We start from the raw sequence: 21,094 nt of genomic DNA, 5'->3' as shown, positions 1-21,094 counted from the left end.
GTGAAAGTTTGCAATGATTCCAAAAGATGTAAGCAAAGATGAAAAATACAGCATGGCGTGTTGATGGCATGGTGTAGAAGGCCCTTGTTTAGGTAGGTGTGCTCCAGTGGGGTGATTAAGGTGTCCTCTGTCAGGCCTCTTGCAAATGATTTTTCTTGTGTGAGCAAAAGGTGCGCGTTCTTCTTTTCTGTCCAAAAAGTGCACTTTGCTATCCTGAAAAGATGAGCCGTGTTTTGCGCACAGGGCTTTGACCATAGCTGAAAAAATGATAGCGTTAGATGTCATGCTTTATTGAGACGAGGTGGCCGAGTGGTTAAGGCGATGGACTGCTAATCCATTGTGCTCTGCACGCATGGGTTCAAATCCCATCCTCGTCGATGGTGCACTTTTACAAACTAGTATCATACCCACCATCCAACTCGCCTGTCCTTGACGTCCATGTGGTTGTGCATGGATAAGTGTGTATGCCCTTTGCCCGATGACTATTGGGACACAGATTGTGTACATTTACACAATGCTTGTCTGCAGCATCATTCTTTCTCACAAAGTATGGGCCGTTCGGGGTTCAGACCTGCAACCCACAAATAGAAAATTCACCTCTGCAGCCTTAGCGGAGAAAATAAACAGTGCTTGTCTGGCTGCACGAAGAAAATAGTTTGTCTGTAGAAGGACAAGTGCCAAAAAGTGCTTCAGTCATACCTGATTTTCAAGTTGTAAACCTCCTGTCTGTGACTGGCAGGTGCCAGTGTGAGGCATAAGGTATAATGGGATTGGTAGGACAGTAAGAAGATGTGCCCTCGCCTCATGTTCATACTGGCTTGAGTCTCCCTAAAAGTAGAAGTAATCTGCATAGTTCAGCCCACAGTCTAGCTAAGTGACCCTAAAAGGTAGATGTTAATTGTGGAAATGCTTGGCTGAAAGTTTGCAATGATTCCAAAAGATGTAAGCAAAGATGAAAAATACAGCATGGCGTGTTGATGGCATGGTGTAGAAGGCCCTTGTTTAGGTAGGTGTGCTCCAGTGGGACGATTAAGGTGTCCTCTGTCAGGCCTCTTGAAAATGATTTTTCTTGTGTGAGCAAAAGGTGCGCGTTCTTCTTTTCTGTCCAAAAAGTGCACTTTGCTATCCTAAAAGGTGAGCCGTGTTTTGCGCACAGGGCTTTGACCAGAGCTGAAAAAATGATAGCGTTAGATGTCATGTTTTACTGAGACGAGGTGGCCGAGTGGTTAAGGCGATGGACTGCTAATCCATTGTGCTCTGCACGCATGGGTTCAAATCCCATCCTCGTCGATGGTGCACTTTTACTAAATAGTATCATACCCACCATCCAACTCGCCTGTCCTTGACGTCCATGTGGTTGTGCATGGATAAGTGTGTATGCCATTTGCCCGATGACTATTGGGACACAGATTGTGTACATTTACACAATGCTTGTCTGCAGCATCATTCTTTCTCACAAAGTATGGGCCATTTGGGGTTCAGACCTGCAACCCACAAATAGAAAATTCACCTCTGCAGCCTTAGCGGAGAAAATAAACAGTGCTTGTCTAGCTGCACGAAGAAAATAGTTTGTCTGTAGAAGGACAAGTGCCAAAAAGTGCTTCAGTCATACCTGATTTTCAAGTTGTAAACCTCCTGTCTGTGACTGGCAGGTGCCAGTGTGAGGCATAAGGTATAATGGGATTGGTAGGACAGTAAGAAGATGTGCCCTCGCCTCATGTTCATACTGGCTTGAGTCTCCCTAAAAGTAGAAGTAATCTGCATAGTTCAGCCCACAGTCTAGCTAAGTGACCCTAAAAGGTAGATGTTAATTGTGGAAATGCTTGGCTGAAAGTTTGCAATGATTCCAAAAGATGTAAGCAAAGATGAAAAATACAGCATGGCGTGTTGATGGCATGGTGTAGAAGGCCCTTGTTTAGGTAGGTGTGCTCCAGTGGGACGATTAAGGTGTCCTCTGTCAGGCCTCTTGCAAATGATTTTTCTTGTGTGAGCAAAAGGTGCGCGTTCTTCTTTTCTGTCCAAAAAGTGCACTTTGCTATCCTGAAAAGATGAGCCGTGTTTTGCGCACAGGGCTTTGACCATAGCTGAAAAAATGATAGCGTTAGATGTCATGATTTGATGAGACGAGGTGGCCGAGTGGTTAAGGCGATGGACTGCTAATCCATTGTGCTCTGCATGCATGGGTTCAAATCCCATCCTCGTCGATGGTGCACTTTTACAAACTAGTATCATACCCACCATCCAACTCGCCTGTCCTTGACATCCATGTGGTTGTGCATGGAAAAGTGTGTATGCCCTTTGCCCGATGACTATTGGGACACAGATTGTGTACATTTACACAATGCTTGTCTGCAGCATCATTCTTTCTCACAAAGTATGGGCCGTTCGGGGTTCAGACCTGCAACCCACAAATAGAAAATTCACCTCTGCAGCCTTAGCGGAGAAAATAAACAGTGCTTGTCTAGCTGCACGAAGAAAATAGTTTGTCTGTAGAAGGACAAGTGCCAAAAAGTGCTTCAGTCATACCTGATTTTCAAGTTGTAAACCTCCTGTCTGTGACTGGCAGGTGCCAGTGTGAGGCATAAGGTATAATGGGATTGGTAGGACAGTAAGAAGATGTGCCCTCGCCTCATGTTCATACTGGCTTGAGTCTCCCTAAAAGTAGAAGTAATCTGCATAGTTCAGCCCACAGTCTAGCTAAGTGACCCTAAAAGGCAGATGTTAATTGTGGAAATGCTTGGCTGAAAGTTTGCAATGATTCCAAAAGATGTAAGCAAAGATGAAAAATACAGCATGGCGTGTTGATGGCATGGTGTAGAAGGCCCTTGTTTAGGTAGGTGTGCTCCAGTGGGATGAATAAGGTGTCCTCTGTCAGGCCTCTTGCAAATGATTTTTCTTGTGTGAGCAAAAGGTGCGCGTTCTTCTTTTCTGTCCAAAAAGTGCACTTTGCTATCCTGAAAAGATGAGCCGTGTTTTGCGCACAGGGCTTTGACCATAGCTGAAAAAATGATAGCGTTAGATGTCATGTTTTATTGAGACGAGGTGGCCGAGTGGTTAAGGCGATGGACTGCTAATCCATTGTGCTCTGCACGCATGGGTTCAAATCCCATCCTCGTCGATGGTGCACTTTTACAAACTAGTATCATACCCACCATCCAACTCGCCTGTCCTTGACGTCCATGTGGTTGTGCATGGATAAGTGTGTATGCCCTTTGCCCGATGACTATTGGGACACAGATTGTGTACATTTACACAATGCTTGTCTGCAGCATCATTCTTTCTCACAAAGTATGGGCCGTTCGGGGTTCAGACCTGCAACCCACAAATAGAAAATTCACCTCTGCAGCCTTAGCGGAGAAAATAAACAGTGCTTGTCTGGCTGCACGAAGAAATTAGTTTGTCTGTAGAAGGACAAGTGCCAAAAAGTGCTTCAGTCATACCTGATTTTCAAGTTGTAAACCTCCTGTCTGTGACTGGCAGGTGCCAGTGTGAGGCATAAGGTATAATGGGATTGGTAGGACAGTAAGAAGATGTGCCCTCGCCTCATGTTCATACTGGCTTGAGTCTCCCTAAAAGTAGAAGTAATCTGCATAGTTCAGCCCACAGTCTAGCTAAGTGACCCTAAAAGGCAGATGTTAATTGTGGAAATGCTTGGCTGAAAGTTTGCAATGATTCCAAAAGATGTAAGCAAAGATGAAAAATACAGCATGGCGTGTTGATGGCATGGTGTAGAAGGCCCTTGTTTAGGTAGGTGTGCTCCAGTGGGGTGATTAAGGTGTCCTCTGTCAGGCCTCTTGCAAATGATTTTTCTTGTGTGAGCAAAAGGTGCGCGTTCTTCTTTTCTGTCCAAAAAGTGCACTTTGCTATCCTGAAAAGATGAGCCGTGTTTTGCGCACAGGGCTTTGACCATAGCTGAAAAAATGATAGCGTTAGATGTCATGCTTTATTGAGACGAGGTGGCCGAGTGGTTAAGGCGATGGACTGCTAATCCATTGTGCTCTGCACGCATGGGTTCAAATCCCATCCTCGTCGATGGTGCACTTTTACAAACTAGTATCATACCCACCATCCAACTCGCCTGTCCTTGACGTCCATGTGGTTGTGCATGGATAAGTGTGTATGCCCTTTGCCCGATGACTATTGGGACACAGATTGTGTACATTTACACAATGCTTGTCTGCAGCATCATTCTTTCTCACAAAGTATGGGCCGTTCGGGGTTCAGACCTGCAACCCACAAATAGAAAATTCACCTCTGCAGCCTTAGCGGAGAAAATAAACAGTGCTTGTCTGGCTGCACGAAGAAATTAGTTTGTCTGTAGAAGGACAAGTGCCAAAAAGTGCTTCAGTCATACCTGATTTTCAAGTTGTAAACCTCCTGTCTGTGACTGGCAGGTGCCAGTGTGAGGCATAAGGTATAATGGGATTGGTAGGACAGTAAGAAGATGTGCCCTCGCCTCATGTTCATACTGGCTTGAGTCTCCCTAAAAGTAGAAGTAATCTGCATAGTTCAGCCCACAGTCTAGCTAAGTGACCCTAAAAGGCAGATGTTAATTGTGGAAATGCTTGGCTGAAAGTTTGCAATGATTCCAAAAGATGTAAGCAAAGATGAAAAATACAGCATGGCGTGTTGATGGCATGGTGTAGAAGGCCCTTGTTTAGGTAGGTGTGCTCCAGTGGGATGATTAAGGTGTCCTCTGTCAGGCCTCTTGCAAATGATTTTTCTTGTGTGAGCAAAAGGTGCGCGTTCTTTTCTGTCCAAAAAGTGCACTTTGCTATCCTGAAAAGATGAGCCGTGTTTTGCGCACAGGGCTTTGACCAGAGCTGAAAAAATGATAGCGTTAGATGTCATGTTTTACTGAGACGAGGTGGCCGAGTGGTTAAGGCGATGGACTGCTAATCCATTGTGCTCTGCACGCATGGGTTCAAATCCCATCCTCGTCGATGGTGCACTTTTACAAACTAGTATCATACCCACCATCCAACTCGCCTGTCCTTGACGTCCATGTGGTTGTGCATGGAAAAGTGTGTATGCCCTTTGCCCGATGACTATTGGGACACAGATTGTGTACATTTACACAATGCTTGTCTGCAGCATCATTCTTTCTCACAAAGTAAGGGCCGTTCGGGGTTCAGACCTGCAACCCACAAATAGAAAATTCACCTCTGCAGCCTTAGCGGAGAAAATAAACAGTGCTTGTCTGGCTGCACGAAGAAAATAGTTTGTCTGTAGAAGGACAAGTGCCAAAAAGTGCTTCAGTCATACCTGATTTTCAAGTTGTAAACCTCCTGTCTGTGACTGGCAGGTGCCAGTGTGAGGCATAAGGTATAATGGGATTGGTAGGACAGTAAGAAGATGTGCCTTCGCCTCATGTTCATACTGGCTTGAGTCTCCCTAAAAGTAGAAGTAATCTGCATAGTTCAGCCCACAGTCTAGCTAAGTGACCCTAAAAGGCAGATGTTAATTGTGGAAATGCTTGGCTGAAAGTTTGCAATGATTCCAAAAGATGTAAGCAAAGATGAAAAATACAGCATGGCGTGTTGATGGCATGGTGTAGAAGGCCCTTGTTTAGGTAGGTGTGCTCCAGTGGGGTGATTAAGGTGTCCTCTGTCAGGCCTCTTGCAAATGATTTTTCTTGTGTGAGCAAAAGGTGCGCGTTCTTCTTTTCTGTCCAAAAAGTGCACTTTGCTATCCTGAAAAGATGAGCCGTGTTTTGCGCACAGGGCTTTGACCATAGCTGAAAAAATGATAGCGTTAGATGTCATGTTTTATTGAGACGAGGTGGCCGAGTGGTTAAGGCGATGGACTGCTAATCCATTGTGCTCTGCACGCATGGGTTCAAATCCCATCCTCGTCGATGGTGCACTTTTACAAACTAGTATCATACCCACCATCCAACTCGCCTGTCCTTGACGTCCATGTGGTTGTGCATGGATAAGTGTGTATGCCCTTTGCCCGATGACTATTGGGACACAGATTGTGTACATTTACACAATGCTTGTCTGCAGCATCATTCTTTCTCACAAAGTATGGGCCATTTGGGGTTCAGACCTGCAACCCACAAATAGAAAATTCACCTCTGCAGCCTTAGCGGAGAAAATAAACAGTGCTTGTCTGGCTGCACGAAGAAAATAGTTTGTCTGTAGAAGGACAAGTGCCAAAAAGTGCTTCAGTCATACCTGATTTTCAAGTTGTAAACCTCCTGTCTGTGACTGGCAGGTGCCAGTGTGAGGCATAAGGTATAATGGGATTGGTAGGACAGTAAGAAGATGTGCCCTCGCCTCATGTTCATACTGGCGTGAGTCTCCCTAAAAGTAGAAGTAATCTGCATAGTTCAGCCCACAGTCTAGCTAAGTGACCCTAAAAGGCAGATGTTAATTGTGGAAATGCTTGGCTGAAAGTTTGCAATGATTCCAAAAGATGTAAGCAAAGATGAAAAATACAGCATGGCGTGTTGATGGCATGGTGTAGAAGGCCCTTGTTTAGGTAGGTGTGCTCCAGTGGGGTGATTAAGGTGTCCTCTGTCAGGCCTCTTGCAAATGATTTTTCTTGTGTGAGCAAAAGGTGCGCGTTCTTCTTTTCTGTCCAAAAAGTGCACTTTGCTATCCTGAAAAGATGAGCCGTGTTTTGCGCACAGGGCTTTGACCAGAGCTGAAAAAATGATAGCGTTAGATGTCATGTTTTATTGAGACGAGGTGGCCGAGTGGTTAAGGCGATGGACTGCTAATCCATTGTGCTCTGCATGCATGGGTTCAAATCCCATCCTCGTCGATGGTGCACTTTTACAAACTAGTATCATACCCACCATCCAACTCGCCTGTCCTTGACGTCCATGTGGTTGTGCATGGAAAAGTGTGTATGCCCTTTGCCCGATGACTATTGGGACACAGATTGTGTACATTTACACAATGCTTGTCTGCAGCATCATTCTTTCTCACAAAGTAAGGGCCGTTCGGGGTTCAGACCTGCAACCCACAAATAGAAAATTCACCTCTGCAGCCTTAGCGGAGAAAATAAACAGTGCTTGTCTGGCTGCACGAAGAAAATAGTTTGTCTGTAGAAGGACAAGTGCCAAAAAGTGCTTCAGTCATACCTGATTTTCAAGTTGTAAACCTCCTGTCTGTGACTGGCAGGTGCCAGTGTGAGGCATAAGGTATAATGGGATTGGTAGGACAGTAAGAAGATGTGCCCTCGCCTCATGTTCATACTGGCTTGAGTCTCCCTAAAAGTAGAAGTAATCTGCATAGTTCAGCCCACAGTCTAGCTAAGTGACCCTAAAAGGCAGATGTTAATTGTGGAAATGCTTGGCTGAAAGTTTGCAATGATTCCAAAAGATGTAAGCAAAGATGAAAAATACAGCATGGCGTGTTGATGGCATGGTGTAGAAGGCCCTTGTTTAGGTAGGTGTGCTCCAGTGGGGTGATTAAGGTGTCCTCTGTCAGGCCTCTTGCAAATGATTTTTCTTGTGTGAGCAAAAGGTGCGCGTTCTTCTTTTCTGTCCAAAAAGTGCACTTTGCTATCCTGAAAAGATGAGCCGTGTTTTGCGCACAGGGCTTTGACCAGAGCTGAAAAAATGATAGCGTTAGATGTCATGTTTTACTGAGACGAGGTGGCCGAGTGGTTAAGGCGATGGACTGCTAATCCATTGTGCTCTGCACGCATGGGTTCAAATCCCATCCTCGTCGATGGTGCACTTTTACAAACTAGTATCATACCCACCATCCAACTCGCCTGTCCTTGACGTCCATGTGGTTGTGCATGGATAAGTGTGTATGCCCTTTGCCCGATGACTATTGGGACACAGATTGTGTACATTTACACAATGCTTGTCTGCAGCATCATTCTTTCTCACAAAGTATGGGCCATTTGGGGTTCAGACCTGCAACCCACAAATAGAAAATTCACCTCTGCATCCTTAGCGGAGAAAATAAACAGTGCTTGTCTGGCTGCACGAAGAAAATAGTTTGTCTGTAGAAGGACAAGTGCCAAAAAGTGCTTCAGTCATACCTGATTTTCAAGTTGTAAACCTCCTGTCTGTGACTGGCAGGTGCCAGTGTGAGGCATAAGGTATAATGGGATTGGTAGGACAGTAAGAAGATGTGCCCTCGCCTCATGTTCATACTGACTTGAGTCTCCCTAAAAGTAGAAGTAATCTGCATAGTTCAGCCCACAGTCTAGCTAAGTGACCCTAAAAGGCAGATGTTAATTGTGGAAATGCTTGGGTGAAAGTTTGCAATGATTCCAAAAGATGTAAGCAAAGATGAAAAATACAGCATGGCGTGTTGATGGCATGGTGTAGAAGGCCCTTGTTTAGGTAGGTGTGCTCCAGTGGGGTGATTAAGGTGTCCTCTGTCAGGCCTCTTGCAAATGATTTTTCTTGTGTGAGCAAAAGGTGCGCGTTCTTCTTTTCTGTCCAAAAAGTGCACTTTGCTATCCTGAAAAGATGAGCCGTGTTTTGCGCACAGGGCTTTGACCAGAGCTGAAAAAATGATAGCGTTAGATGTCATGTTCTACTGAGACGAGGTGGCCGAGTGGTTAAGGCGATGGACTGCTAATCCATTGTGCTCTGCACGCATGGGTTCAAATCCCATCCTCGTCGATGGTGCACTTTTACTAAATAGTATCATACCCACCATCCAACTCGCCTGTCCTTGACGTCCATGTGGTTGTGCATGGATAAGTGTGTATGCCATTTGCCCGATGACTATTGGGACACAGATTGTGTACATTTACACAATGCTTGTCTGCAGCATCATTCTTTCTCACAAAGTATGGGCCATTTGGGGTTCAGACCTGCAACCCACAAATAGAAAATTCACCTCTGCAGCCTTAGCGGAGAAAATAAACAGTGCTTGTCTGGCTGCACGAAGAAAATAGTTTGTCTGTAGAAGGACAAGTGCCAAAAAGTGCTTCAGTCATACCTGATTTTCAAGTTGTAAACCTCCTGTCTGTGACTGGCAGGTGCCAGTGTGAGGCATAAGGTATAATGGGATTGGTAGGACAGTAAGAAGATGTGCCCTCGCCTCATGTTCATACTGGCTTGAGTCTCCCTAAAAGTAGAAGTAATCTGCATAGTTCAGCCCACAGTCTAGCTAAGTGACCCTAAAAGGCAGATGTTAATTGTGGAAATGCTTGGCTGAAAGTTTGCAATGATTCCAAAAGATGTAAGCAAAGATGAAAAATACAGCATGGCGTGTTGATGGCATGGTGTAGAAGGCCCTTGTTTAGGTAGGTGTGCTCCAGTGGGGTGATTAAGGTGTCCTCTGTCAGGCCTCTTGCAAATGATTTTTCTTGTGTGAGCAAAAGGTGCGCGTTCTTCTTTTCTGTCCAAAAAGTGCACTTTGCTATCCTGAAAAGATGAGCCGTGTTTTGCGCACAGGGCTTTGACCATAGCTGAAAAAATGATAGCGTTAGATGTCATGTTTTATTGAGACGAGGTGGCCGAGTGGTTAAGGCGATGGACTGCTAATCCATTGTGCTCTGCACGCATGGGTTCAAATCCCATCCTCGTCGATGGTGCACTTTTACAAACTAGTATCATACCCACCATCCAACTCGCCTGTCCTTGACATCCATGTGGTTGTGCATGGAAAAGTGTGTATGCCCTTTGCCCGATGACTATTGGGACACAGATTGTGTACATTTACACAATGCTTGTCTGCAGCATCATTCTTTCTCACAAAGTATGGGCCGTTCGGGGTTCAGACCTGCAACCCACAAATAGAAAATTCACCTCTGCAGCCTTAGCGGAGAAAATAAACAGTGCTTGTCTAGCTGCACGAAGAAAATAGTTTGTCTGTAGAAGGACAAGTGCCAAAAAGTGCTTCAGTCATACCTGATTTTCAAGTTGTAAACCTCCTGTCTGTGACTGGCAGGTGCCAGTGTGAGGCATAAGGTATAATGGGATTGGTAGGACAGTAAGAAGATGTGCCCTCGCCTCATGTTCATACTGGCTTGAGTCTCCCTAAAAGTAGAAGTAATCTGCATAGTTCAGCCCACAGTCTAGCTAAGTGACCCTAAAAGGCAGATGTTAATTGTGGAAATGCTTGGCTGAAAGTTTGCAATGATTCCAAAAGATGTAAGCAAAGATGAAAAATACAGCATGGCGTGTTGATGGCATGGTGTAGAAGGCCCTTGTTTAGGTAGGTGTGCTCCAGTGGGATGAATAAGGTGTCCTCTGTCAGGCCTCTTGCAAATGATTTTTCTTGTGTGAGCAAAAGGTGCGCGTTCTTCTTTTCTGTCCAAAAAGTGCACTTTGCTATCCTGAAAAGATGAGCCGTGTTTTGCGCACAGGGTTTTGACCATAGCTGAAAAAATGATAGCGTTAGATGTCATGTTTTATTGAGACGAGGTGGCCGAGTGGTTAAGGCGATGGACTGCTAATCCATTGTGCTCTGCACGCATGGGTTCAAATCCCATCCTCGTCGATGGTGCACTTTTACAAACTAGTATCATACCCACCATCCAACTCGCCTGTCCTTGACGTCCATGTGGTTGTGCATGGATAAGTGTGTATGCCCTTTGCCCGATGACTATTGGGACACAGATTGTGTACATTTACACAATGCTTGTCTGCAGCATCATTCTTTCTCACAAAGTATGGGCCGTTCGGGGTTCAGACCTGCAACCCACAAATAGAAAATTCACCTCTGCAGCCTTAGCGGAGAAAATAAACAGTGCTTGTCTGGCTGCACGAAGAAATTAGTTTGTCTGTAGAAGGACAAGTGCCAAAAAGTGCTTCAGTCATACCTGATTTTCAAGTTGTAAACCTCCTGTCTGTGACTGGCAGGTGCCAGTGTGAGGCATAAGGTATAATGGGATTGGTAGGACAGTAAGAAGATGTGCCCTCGCCTCATGTTCATACTGGCTTGAGTCTCCCTAAAAGTAGAAGTAATCTGCATAGTTCAGCCCACAGTCTAGCTAAGTGACCCTAAAAGGCAGATGTTAATTGTGGAAATGCTTGGCTGAAAGTTTGCAATGATTCCAAAAGATGTAAGCAAAGATGAAAAATACAGCATGGCGTGTTGATGGCATGGTGTAGAAGGCCCTTGTTTAGGTAGGTGTGCTCCAGTGGGATGATTAAGGTGTCCTCTGTCAGGCCTCTTGCAAATGATTTTTCTTGTGTGAGCAAAAGGTGCGCGTTCTTCTTTTCTGTCCAAAAAGTGCACTTTGCTATCCTGAAAAGATGAGCCGTGTTTTGCGCACAGGGCTTTGACCATAGCTGAAAAAATGATAGCGTTAGATGTCATGTTTTATTGAGACGAGGTGGCTGAGTGGTTAAGGCGATGGACTGCTAATCCATTGTGCTCTGCATGCATGGGTTCAAATCCCATCCTCGTCGATGGTGCACTTTTACAAACTAGTATCATACCCACCATCCAACTCGCCTGTCCTTGACGTCCATGTGGTTGTGCATGGATAAGTGTGTATGCCCTTTGCCCGATGACTATTGGGACACAGATTGTGTACATTTACACAATGCTTGTCTGCAGCATCATTCTTTCTCACAAAGTAAGGGCCGTTCGGGGTTCAGACCTGCAACCCACAAATAGAAAATTCACCTCTGCAGCCTTAGCGGAGAAAATAAACAGTGCTTGTCTGGCTGCACGAAGAAAATAGTTTGTCTGTAGAAGGACAAGTGCCAAAAAGTGCTTCAGTCATACCTGATTTTCAAGTTGTAAACCTCCTGTCTGTGACTGGCAGGTGCCAGTGTGAGGCATAAGGTATAATGGGATTGGTAGGACAGTAAGAAGATGTGCCTTCGCCTCATGTTCATACTGGCTTGAGTCTCCCTAAAAGTAGAAGTAATCTGCATAGTTCAGCCCACAGTCTAGCTAAGTGACCCTAAAAGGCAGATGTTAATTGTGGAAATGCTTGGCTGAAAGTTTGCAATGATTCCAAAAGATGTAAGCAAAGATGAAAAATACAGCATGGCGTGTTGATGGCATGTTGTAGAAGGCCCTTGTTTAGGTAGGTGTGCTCCAGTGGGGTGATTAAGGTGTCCTCTGTCAGGCCTCTTGCAAATGATTTTTCTTGTGTGAGCAAAAGGTGCGCGTTCTTCTTTTCTGTCCAAAAAGTGCACTTTGCTATCCTGAAAAGATGAGCCGTGTTTTGCGCACAGGGCTTTGACCATAGCTGAAAAAATGATAGCGTTAGATGTCATGCTTTATTGAGACGAGGTGGCCGAGTGGTTAAGGCGATGGACTGCTAATCCATTGTGCTCTGCACGCATGGGTTCAAATCCCATCCTCGTCGATGGTGCACTTTTACAAACTAGTATCATACCCACCATCCAACTCGCCTGTCCTTGACGTCCATGTGGTTGTGCATGGAAAAGTGTGTATGCCCTTTGCCCGATGACTATTGGGACACAGATTGTGTACATTTACACAATGCTTGTCTGCAGCATCATTCTTTCTCACAAAGTAAGGGCCGTTCGGGGTTCAGACCTGCAACCCACAAATAGAAAATTCACCTCTGCAGCCTTAGCGGAGAAAATAAACAGTGCTTGTCTGGCTGCACGAAGAAAATAGTTTGTCTGTAGAAGGACAAGTGCCAAAAAGTGCTTCAGTCATACCTGATTTTCAAGTTGTAAACCTCCTGTCTGTGACTGGCAGGTGCCAGTGTGAGGCATAAGGTATAATGGGATTGGTAGGACAGTAAGAAGATGTGCCTTCGCCTCATGTTCATACTGGCTTGAGTCTCCCTAAAAGTAGAAGTAATCTGCATAGTTCAGCCCACAGTCTAGCTAAGTGACCCTAAAAGGCAGATGTTAATTGTGGAAATGCTTGGCTGAAAGTTTGCAATGATTCCAAAAGATGTAAGCAAAGATGAAAAATACAGCATGGCGTGTTGATGGCATGGTGTAGAAGGCCCTTGTTTAGGTAGGTGTGCTCCAGTGGGGTGATTAAGGTGTCCTCTGTCAGGCCTCTTGCAAATGATTTTTCTTGTGTGAGCAAAAGGTGCGCGTTCTTCTTTTCTGTCCAAAAAGTGCACTTTGCTATCCTGAAAAGATGAGCCGTGTTTTGCGCACAGGGCTTTGACCATAGCTGAAAAAATGATAGCGTTAGATGTCATGTTTTATTGAGACGAGGTGGCCGAGTGGTTAAGGCGATGGACTGCTAATCCATTGTGCTCTGCACGCATGGGTTCAAATCCCATCCTCGTCGATGGTGCACTTTTACAAACTAGTATCATACCCACCATCCAACTCGCCTGTCCTTGACGTCCATGTGGTTGTGCATGGATAAGTGTGTATGCCCTTTGCCCGATGACTATTGGGACACAGATTGTGTACATTTACACAATGCTTGTCTGCAGCATCATTCTTTCTCACAAAGTATGGGCCATTTGGGGTTCAGACCTGCAACCCACAAATAGAAAATTCACCTCTGCAGCCTTAGCGGAGAAAATAAACAGTGCTTGTCTGGCTGCACGAAGAAAATAGTTTGTCTGTAGAAGGACAAGTGCCAAAAAGTGCTTCAGTCATACCTGATTTTCAAGTTGTAAACCTCCTGTCTGTGACTGGCAGGTGCCAGTGTGAGGCATAAGGTATAATGGGATTGGTAGGACAGTAAGAAGATGTGCCTTCGCCTCATGTTCATACTGGCTTGAGTCTCCCTAAAAGTAGAAGTAATCTGCATAGTTCAGCCCACAGTCTAGCTAAGTGACCCTAAAAGGCAGATGTTAATTGTGGAAATGCTTGGCTGAAAGTTTGCAATGATTCCAAAAGATGTAAGCAAAGATGAAAAATACAGCATGGCGTGTTGATGGCATGGTGTAGAAGGCCCTTGTTTAGGTAGGTGTGCTCCAGTGGGGTGATTAAGGTGTCCTCTGTCAGGCCTCTTGCAAATGATTTTTCTTGTGTGAGCAAAAGGTGCGCGTTCTTCTTTTCTGTCCAAAAAGTGCACTTTGCTATCCTGAAAAGATGAGCCGTGTTTTGCGCACAGGGCTTTGACCATAGCTGAAAAAATGATAGCGTTAGATGTCATGTTTTATTGAGACGAGGTGGCCGAGTGGTTAAGGCGATGGACTGCTAATCCATTGTGCTCTGCACGCATGGGTTCAAATCCCATCCTCGTCGATGGTGCACTTTTACAAACTAGTATCATACCCACCATCCAACTCGCCTGTCCTTGACGTCCATGTGGTTGTGCATGGATAAGTGTGTATGCCCTTTGCCCGATGACTATTGGGACACAGATTGTGTACATTTACACAATGCTTGTCTGCAGCATCATTCTTTCTCACAAAGTATGGGCCATTTGGGGTTCAGACCTGCAACCCACAAATAGAAAATTCACCTCTGCAGCCTTAGCGGAGAAAATAAACAGTGCTTGTCTGGCTGCACGAAGAAAATAGTTTGTCTGTAGAAGGACAAGTGCCAAAAAGTGCTTCAGTCATACCTGATTTTCAAGTTGTAAACCTCCTGTCTGTGACTGGCAGGTGCCAGTGTGAGGCATAAGGTATAATGGGATTGGTAGGACAGTAAGAAGATGTGCCCTCGCCTCATGTTCATACTGGCTTGAGTCTCCCTAAAAGTAGAAGTAATCTGCATAGTTCAGCCCACAGTCTAGCTAAGTGACCCTAAAAGGCAGATGTTAATTGTGGAAATGCTTGGCTGAAAGTTTGCAATGATTCCAAAAGATGTAAGCAAAGATGAAAAATACAGCATGGCGTGTTGATGGCATGGTGTAGAAGGCCCTTGTTTAGGTAGGTGTGCTCCAGTGGGGTGATTAAGGTGTCCTCTGTCAGGCCTCTTGCAAATGATTTTTCTTGTGTGAGCAAAAGGTGCGCGTTCTTCTTTTCTGTCCAAAAAGTGCACTTTGCTATCCTGAAAAGATGAGCCGTGTTTTGCGCACAGGGCTTTGACCAGAGCTGAAAAAATGATAGCGTTAGATGTCATGTTTTATTGAGACGAGGTGGCCGAGTGGTTAAGGCGATGGACTGCTAATCCATTGTGCTCTGCATGCATGGGTTCAAATCCCATCCTCGTTGATGGTGCACTTTTACAAACTAGTATCATACCCACCATCCAACTCGCCTGTCCTTGACGTCCATGTGGTTGTGCATGGAAAAGTGTGTATGCCCTTTGCCCGATGACTATTGGGACACAGATTGTGTACATTTACACAATGCTTGTCTGCAGCATCATTCTTTCTCACAAAGTAAGGGCCGTTCGGGGTTCAGACCTGCAACCCACAAATAGAAAATTCACCTCTGCAGCCTTAGCGGAGAAAATAAACAGTGCTTGTCTGGCTGCACGAAGAAAATAGTTTGTCTGTAGAAGGACAAGTGCCAAAAAGTGCTTCAGTCATACCTGATTTTCAAGTTGTAAACCTCCTGTCTGTGACTGGCAGGTGCCAGTGTGAGGCATAAGGTATAATGGGATTGGTAGGACAGTAAGAAGATGTGCCCTCGCCTCATGTTCATACTGGCTTGAGTCTCCCTAAAAGTAGAAGTAATCTGCATAGTTCAGCCCACAGTCTAGCTAAGTGACCCTAAAAGGCAGATGTTAATTGTGGAAATGCTTGGCTGAAAGTTTGCAATGATTCCAAAAGATGTAAGCAAAGATGAAAAATACAGCATGGCGTGTTGATGGCATGGTGTAGAAGGCCCTTGTTTAGGTAGGTGTGCTCCAGTGGGATGATTAAGGTGTCCTCTGTCAGGCCTCTTGCAAATGATTTTTCTTGTGTGAGCAAAAGGTGCGCGTTCTTCTTTTCTGTCCAAAAAGTGCACTTTGCTATCCTGAAAAGATGAGCCGTGTTTTGCGCACAGGGCTTTGACCATAGCTGAAAAAATGATAGCGTTAGATGTCATGTTTTATTGAGACGAGGTGGCCGAGTGGTTAAGGCGATGGACTGCTAATCCATTGTGCTCTGCATGCATGGGTTCAAATCCCATCCTCGTCGATGGTGCACTTTTACAAACTAGTATCATACCCACCATCCAACTCGCCTGTCCTTGACGTCCATGTGGTTGTGCATGGATAAGTGTGTATGCCCTTTGCCCGATGACTATTGGGACACAGATTGTGTACATTTACACAATGCTTGTCTGCAGCATCATTCTTTCTCACAAAGTATGGGCCGTTCGGGGTTCAGACCTGCAACCCACAAATAGAAAATTCACCTCTGCAGCCTTAGCGGAGAAAATAAACAGTGCTTGTCTGGCTGCACGAAGAAAATAGTTTGTCTGTAGAAGGACAAGTGCCAAAAAGTGCTTCAGTCATACCTGATTTTCAAGTTGTAAACCTCCTGTCTGTGACTGGCAGGTGCCAGTGTGAGGCACAAGGTATAATGGGATTGGTAGGACAGTAAGAAGATGTGCCCTCGCCTCATGTTCATACTGGCTTGAGTCTCCCTAAAAGTAGAAGTAATCTGCATAGTTCAGCCCACAGTCTAGCTAAGTGACCCTAAAAGGCAGATGTTAATTGTGGAAATGCTTGGCTGAAAGTTTGCAATGATTCCAAAAGATGTAAGCAAAGATGAAAAATACAGCATGGCGTGTTGATGGCATGGTGTAGAAGGCCCTTGTTTAGGTAGGTGTGCTCCAGTGGGATGATTAAGGTGTCCTCTGTCAGGCCTCTTGCAAATGATTTTTCTTGTGTGAGCAAAAGGTGCGCGTTCTTCTTTTCTGTCCAAAAAGTGCACTTTGCTATCCTGAAAAGATGAGCCGTGTTTTGCGCACAGGGCTTTGACCATAGCTGAAAAAATGATAGCGTTAGATGTCATGTTTAATTGAGACGAGGTGGCCGAGTGGTTAAGGCGATGGACTGCTAATCCATTGTGCTCTGCATGCATGGGTTCAAATCCCATCCTCGTCGATGGTGCACTTTTACAAACTAGTATCATACCCACCATCCAACTCGCCTGTCCTTGACGTCCATGTGGTTGTGCATGGATAAGTGTGTATGCCCTTTGCCCGATGACTATTGGGACACAGATTGTGTACATTTACACAATGCTTGTCTGCAGCATCATTCTTTCTCACAAAGTATGGGCCGTTTGGGGTTCAGACCTGCAACCCACAAATAGAAAATTCACCTCTGCAGCCTTAGCGGAGAAAATAAACAGTGCTTGTCTGGCTGCACGAAGAAAATAGTTTGTCTGTAGAAGGACAAGTGCCAAAAAGTGCTTCAGTCATACCTGATTTTCAAGTTGTAAACCTCCTGTCTGTGACTGGCAGGTGCCAGTGTGAGGCACAAGGTATAATGGGATTGGTAGGACAGTAAGAAGATGTGCCCTCGCCTCATGTTCATACTGGCTTGAGTCTCCCTAAAAGTAGAAGTAATCTGCATAGTTCAGCCCACAGTCTAGCTAAGTGACCCTAAAAGGCAGATGTTAATTGTGGAAATGCTTGGCTGAAAGTTTGCAATGATTCCAAAAGATGTAAGCAAAGATGAAAAATACAGCATGGCGTGTTGATGGCATGGTGTAGAAGGCCCTTGTTTAGGTAGGTGTGCTCCAGTGGGATGATTAAGGTGTCCTCTGTCAGGCCTCTTGCAAATGATTTTTCTTGTGTGAGCAAAAGGTGCGCGTTCTTCTTTTCTGTCCAAAAAGTGCACTTTGCTATCCTGAAAAGATGAGCCGTGTTTTGCGCACAGGGCTTTGACCATAGCTGAAAAAATGATAGCGTTAGATGTCATGTTTAATTGAGACGAGGTGGCCGAGTGGTTAAGGCGATGGACTGCTAATCCATTGTGCTCTGCATGCATGGGTTCAAATCCCATCCTTGTCGATGGTGCACTTTTACAAACTAGTATCATACCCACCATCCAACTCGCCTGTCCTTGACGTCCATGTGGTTGTGCATGGAAAAGTGTGTATGCCCTTTGCCTGATGACTATTGGGACACAGATTGTGTACATTTACACAATGCTTGTCTGCAGCATCATTCTTTCTCACAAAGTATGGGCCGTTCGGGGTTCAGACCTGCAACCCACAAATAGAAAATTCACCTCTGCAGCCTTAGCGGAGAAAATAAACAGTGCTTGTCTAGCTGCACGAAGAAAATAGTTTGTCTGTAGAAGGACAAGTGCCAAAAAGTGCTTCAGTCATACCTGATTTTCAAGTTGTAAACCTCCTGTCTGTGACTGGCAGGTGCCAGTGTGAGGCATAAGGTATAATGGGATTGGTAGGACAGTAAGAAGATGTGCCCTCGCCTCATGTTCATACTGGCTTGAGTCTCCCTAAAAGTAGAAGTAATCTGCATAGTTCAGCCCACAGTCTAGCTAAGTGACCCTAAAAGGCAGATGTTAATTGTGGAAATGCTTGGCTGAAAGTTTGCAATGATTCCAAAAGATGTAAGCAAAGATGAAAAATACAGCATGGCGTGTTGATGGCATGGTGTAGAAGGCCCTTGTTTAGGTAGGTGTGCTCCAGTGGGGTGATTAAGGTGTCCTCTGTCAGGCCTCTTGCAAATGATTTTTCTTGTGTGAGCAAAAGGTGCGCGTTCTTCTTTTCTGTGCAAAAAATGCACTTTGCTATCCTGAAAAGATGAGCCGTGTTTTGCGCACAGGGCTTTGACCAGAGCTGAAAAAATGATAGCGTTAGATGTCATGTTTTACTGAGACGAGGTGGCCGAGTGGTTAAGGCGATGGACTGCTAATCCATTGTGCTCTGCACGCATGGGTTCAAATCCCATCCTCGTCGATGGTGCACTTTTACTAAATAGTATCATACCCACCATCCAACTCGCCTGTCCTTGACGTCCATGTGGTTGTGCATGGATAAGTGTGTATGCCATTTGCCCGATGACTATTGGGACACAGATTGTGTACATTTACACAATGCTTGTCTGCAGCATCATTCTTTCTCACAAAGTATGGGCCATTTGGGGTTCAGACCTGCAACCCACAAATAGAAAATTCACCTCTGCAGCCTTAGCGGAGAAAATAAACAGTGCTTGTCTGGCTGCACGAAGAAAATAGTTTGTCTGTAGAAGGACAAGTGCCAAAAAGTGCTTCAGTCATACCTGATTTTCAAGTTGTAAACCTCCTGTCTGTGACTGGCAGGTGCCAGTGTGAGGCATAAGGTATAATGGGATTGGTAGGACAGTAAGAAGATGTGCCCTCGCCTCATGTTCATACTGGCTTGAGTCTCCCTAAAAGTAGAAGTAATCTGCATAGTTCAGCCCACAGTCTAGCTAAGTGACCCTAAAAGGCAGATGTTAATTGTGGAAATGCTTGGCTGAAAGTTTGCAATGATTCCAAAAGATGTAAGCAAAGATGAAAAATACAGCATGGCGTGTTGATGGCATGGTGTAGAAGGCCCTTGTTTAGGTAGGTGTGCTCCAGTGGGATGATTAAGGTGTCCTCTGTCAGGCCTCTTGCAAATGATTTTTCTTGTGTGAGCAAAAGGTGCGCGTTCTTCTTTTCTGTCCAAAAAGTGCACTTTGCTATCCTGAAAAGATGAGCCGTGTTTTGCGCACAGGGCTTTGACCATAGCTGAAAAAATGATAGCGTTAGATGTCATGATTTGATGAGACGAGGTGGCCGAGTGGTTAAGGCGATGGACTGCTAATCCATTGTGCTCTGCATGCATGGGTTCAAATCCCATCCTCGTCGATGGTGCACTTTTACAAACTAGTATCATACCCACCATCTAACTCGCCTGTCCTTGACATCCATGTGGTTGTGCATGGAAAAGTGTGTATGCCCTTTGCCCGATGACTATTGGGACACAGATTGTGTACATTTACACAATGCTTGTCTGCAGCATCATTCTTTCTCACAAAGTATGGGCCGTTCGGGGTTCAGACCTGCAACCCACAAATAGAAAATTCACCTCTGCAGCCTTAGCGGAGAAAATAAACAGTGCTTGTCTAGCTGCACGAAGAAAATAGTTTGTCTGTAGAAGGACAAGTGCCAAAAAGTGCTTCAGTCATACCTGATTTTCAAGTTGTAAACCTCCTGTCTGTGACTGGCAGGTGCCAGTGTGAGGCATAAGGTATAATGGGATTGGTAGGACAGTAAGAAGATGTGCCCTCGCCTCATGTTCATACTGGCTTGAGTCTCCCTAAAAGTAGAAGTAATCTGCATAGTTCAGCCCACAGTCTAGCTAAGTGACCCTAAAAGGCAGATGTTAATTGTGGAAATGCTTGGCTGAAAGTTTGCAATGATTCCAAAAGATGTAAGCAAAGATGAAAAATACAGCATGGCGTGTTGATGGCATGGTGTAGAAGGCCCTTGTTTAGGTAGGTGTGCTCCAGTGGGATGAATAAGGTGTCCTCTGTCAGGCCTCTTGCAAATGATTTTTCTTGTGTGAGCAAAAGGTGCGCGTTCTTCTTTTCTGTCCAAAAAGTGCACTTTGCTATCCTGAAAAGATGAGCCGTGTTTTGCGCACAGGGCTTTGACCATAGCTGAAAAAATGATAGCGTTAGATGTCATGTTTTATTGAGACGAGGTGGCCGAGTGGTTAAGGCGATGGACTGCTAATCCATTGTGCTCTGCATGCATGGGTTCAAATCCCATCCTCGTCGATGGTGCACTTTTACAAACTAGTATCATACCCACCATCCAACTCGCCTGTCCTTGACGTCCATGTGGTTGTGCATGGATAAGTGTGTATGCCCTTTGCCCGATGACTATTGGGACACAGATTGTGTACATTTACACAATGCTTGTCTGCAGCATCATTCTTTCTCACAAAGTATGGGCCGTTCGGGGTTCAGACCTGCAACCCACAAATAGAAAATTCACCTCTGCAGCCTTAGCGGAGAAAATAAACAGTGCTTGTCTGGCTGCACGAAGAAATTAGTTTGTCTGTAGAAGGACAAGTGCCAAAAAGTGCTTCAGTCATACCTGATTTTCAAGTTGTAAACCTCCTGTCTGTGACTGGCAGGTGCCAGTGTGAGGCATAAGGTATAATGGGATTGGTAGGACAGTAAGAAGATGTGCCCTCGCCTCATGTTCATACTGGCTTGAGTCTCCCTAAAAGTAGAAGTAATCTGCATAGTTCAGCCCACAGTCTAGCTAAGTGACCCTAAAAGGCAGATGTTAATTGTGGAAATGCTTGGCTGAAAGTTTGCAATGATTCCAAAAGATGTAAGCAAAGATGAAAAATACAGCATGGCGTGTTGATGGCATGGTGTA

At 45.1% G+C, this 21,094-nt stretch overlaps 23 non-coding genes across 23 annotated transcripts; all 23 read left to right on the top strand.

Moving 5' to 3' along the window:
- The first annotated feature begins 295 nt into the window (after positions 1-295).
- Positions 296-377, top strand: TRNAS-GCU (transfer RNA serine (anticodon GCU)). Its single transcript has one exon. It is a non-coding gene; the product is annotated as a tRNA-Ser (tRNA).
- Positions 378-1,208: 831 nt separating this feature from the next.
- On the top strand, positions 1,209-1,290 carry TRNAS-GCU (transfer RNA serine (anticodon GCU)). The gene has a single exon. It is a non-coding gene; the product is annotated as a tRNA-Ser (tRNA).
- Positions 1,291-2,122: 832 nt separating this feature from the next.
- Positions 2,123-2,204, top strand: TRNAS-GCU (transfer RNA serine (anticodon GCU)). Its single transcript has one exon. It is a non-coding gene; the product is annotated as a tRNA-Ser (tRNA).
- Positions 2,205-3,036: 832 nt separating this feature from the next.
- Positions 3,037-3,118, top strand: TRNAS-GCU (transfer RNA serine (anticodon GCU)). The gene has a single exon. It is a non-coding gene; the product is annotated as a tRNA-Ser (tRNA).
- An 832-nt stretch (positions 3,119-3,950) lies between these two features.
- On the top strand, positions 3,951-4,032 carry TRNAS-GCU (transfer RNA serine (anticodon GCU)). Its single transcript has one exon. It is a non-coding gene; the product is annotated as a tRNA-Ser (tRNA).
- An 829-nt stretch (positions 4,033-4,861) lies between these two features.
- TRNAS-GCU (transfer RNA serine (anticodon GCU)) lies at positions 4,862-4,943 on the top strand. Its single transcript has one exon. It is a non-coding gene; the product is annotated as a tRNA-Ser (tRNA).
- Positions 4,944-5,775: 832 nt separating this feature from the next.
- TRNAS-GCU (transfer RNA serine (anticodon GCU)) lies at positions 5,776-5,857 on the top strand. The gene has a single exon. It is a non-coding gene; the product is annotated as a tRNA-Ser (tRNA).
- An 832-nt stretch (positions 5,858-6,689) lies between these two features.
- Positions 6,690-6,771, top strand: TRNAS-GCU (transfer RNA serine (anticodon GCU)). Its single transcript has one exon. It is a non-coding gene; the product is annotated as a tRNA-Ser (tRNA).
- An 832-nt stretch (positions 6,772-7,603) lies between these two features.
- TRNAS-GCU (transfer RNA serine (anticodon GCU)) lies at positions 7,604-7,685 on the top strand. The gene has a single exon. It is a non-coding gene; the product is annotated as a tRNA-Ser (tRNA).
- Positions 7,686-8,517: 832 nt separating this feature from the next.
- On the top strand, positions 8,518-8,599 carry TRNAS-GCU (transfer RNA serine (anticodon GCU)). Its single transcript has one exon. It is a non-coding gene; the product is annotated as a tRNA-Ser (tRNA).
- An 832-nt stretch (positions 8,600-9,431) lies between these two features.
- TRNAS-GCU (transfer RNA serine (anticodon GCU)) lies at positions 9,432-9,513 on the top strand. The gene has a single exon. It is a non-coding gene; the product is annotated as a tRNA-Ser (tRNA).
- An 832-nt stretch (positions 9,514-10,345) lies between these two features.
- TRNAS-GCU (transfer RNA serine (anticodon GCU)) lies at positions 10,346-10,427 on the top strand. Its single transcript has one exon. It is a non-coding gene; the product is annotated as a tRNA-Ser (tRNA).
- Positions 10,428-11,259: 832 nt separating this feature from the next.
- TRNAS-GCU (transfer RNA serine (anticodon GCU)) lies at positions 11,260-11,341 on the top strand. The gene has a single exon. It is a non-coding gene; the product is annotated as a tRNA-Ser (tRNA).
- An 832-nt stretch (positions 11,342-12,173) lies between these two features.
- TRNAS-GCU (transfer RNA serine (anticodon GCU)) lies at positions 12,174-12,255 on the top strand. Its single transcript has one exon. It is a non-coding gene; the product is annotated as a tRNA-Ser (tRNA).
- Positions 12,256-13,087: 832 nt separating this feature from the next.
- On the top strand, positions 13,088-13,169 carry TRNAS-GCU (transfer RNA serine (anticodon GCU)). The gene has a single exon. It is a non-coding gene; the product is annotated as a tRNA-Ser (tRNA).
- Positions 13,170-14,001: 832 nt separating this feature from the next.
- TRNAS-GCU (transfer RNA serine (anticodon GCU)) lies at positions 14,002-14,083 on the top strand. Its single transcript has one exon. It is a non-coding gene; the product is annotated as a tRNA-Ser (tRNA).
- An 832-nt stretch (positions 14,084-14,915) lies between these two features.
- Positions 14,916-14,997, top strand: TRNAS-GCU (transfer RNA serine (anticodon GCU)). The gene has a single exon. It is a non-coding gene; the product is annotated as a tRNA-Ser (tRNA).
- An 832-nt stretch (positions 14,998-15,829) lies between these two features.
- Positions 15,830-15,911, top strand: TRNAS-GCU (transfer RNA serine (anticodon GCU)). Its single transcript has one exon. It is a non-coding gene; the product is annotated as a tRNA-Ser (tRNA).
- Positions 15,912-16,743: 832 nt separating this feature from the next.
- On the top strand, positions 16,744-16,825 carry TRNAS-GCU (transfer RNA serine (anticodon GCU)). Its single transcript has one exon. It is a non-coding gene; the product is annotated as a tRNA-Ser (tRNA).
- Positions 16,826-17,657: 832 nt separating this feature from the next.
- Positions 17,658-17,739, top strand: TRNAS-GCU (transfer RNA serine (anticodon GCU)). The gene has a single exon. It is a non-coding gene; the product is annotated as a tRNA-Ser (tRNA).
- Positions 17,740-18,571: 832 nt separating this feature from the next.
- TRNAS-GCU (transfer RNA serine (anticodon GCU)) lies at positions 18,572-18,653 on the top strand. The gene has a single exon. It is a non-coding gene; the product is annotated as a tRNA-Ser (tRNA).
- An 832-nt stretch (positions 18,654-19,485) lies between these two features.
- On the top strand, positions 19,486-19,567 carry TRNAS-GCU (transfer RNA serine (anticodon GCU)). The gene has a single exon. It is a non-coding gene; the product is annotated as a tRNA-Ser (tRNA).
- Positions 19,568-20,399: 832 nt separating this feature from the next.
- On the top strand, positions 20,400-20,481 carry TRNAS-GCU (transfer RNA serine (anticodon GCU)). Its single transcript has one exon. It is a non-coding gene; the product is annotated as a tRNA-Ser (tRNA).
- The last annotated feature ends 613 nt before the right edge of the window (positions 20,482-21,094 follow it).

Source organism: Hyperolius riggenbachi, chromosome 3, assembly GCF_040937935.1.
Source record: "Hyperolius riggenbachi isolate aHypRig1 chromosome 3, aHypRig1.pri, whole genome shotgun sequence".
Lineage (NCBI taxonomy): Eukaryota > Metazoa > Chordata > Amphibia > Anura > Hyperoliidae > Hyperolius > Hyperolius riggenbachi.
This window is presented reverse-complemented; position numbering and strand designations above follow the sequence as displayed.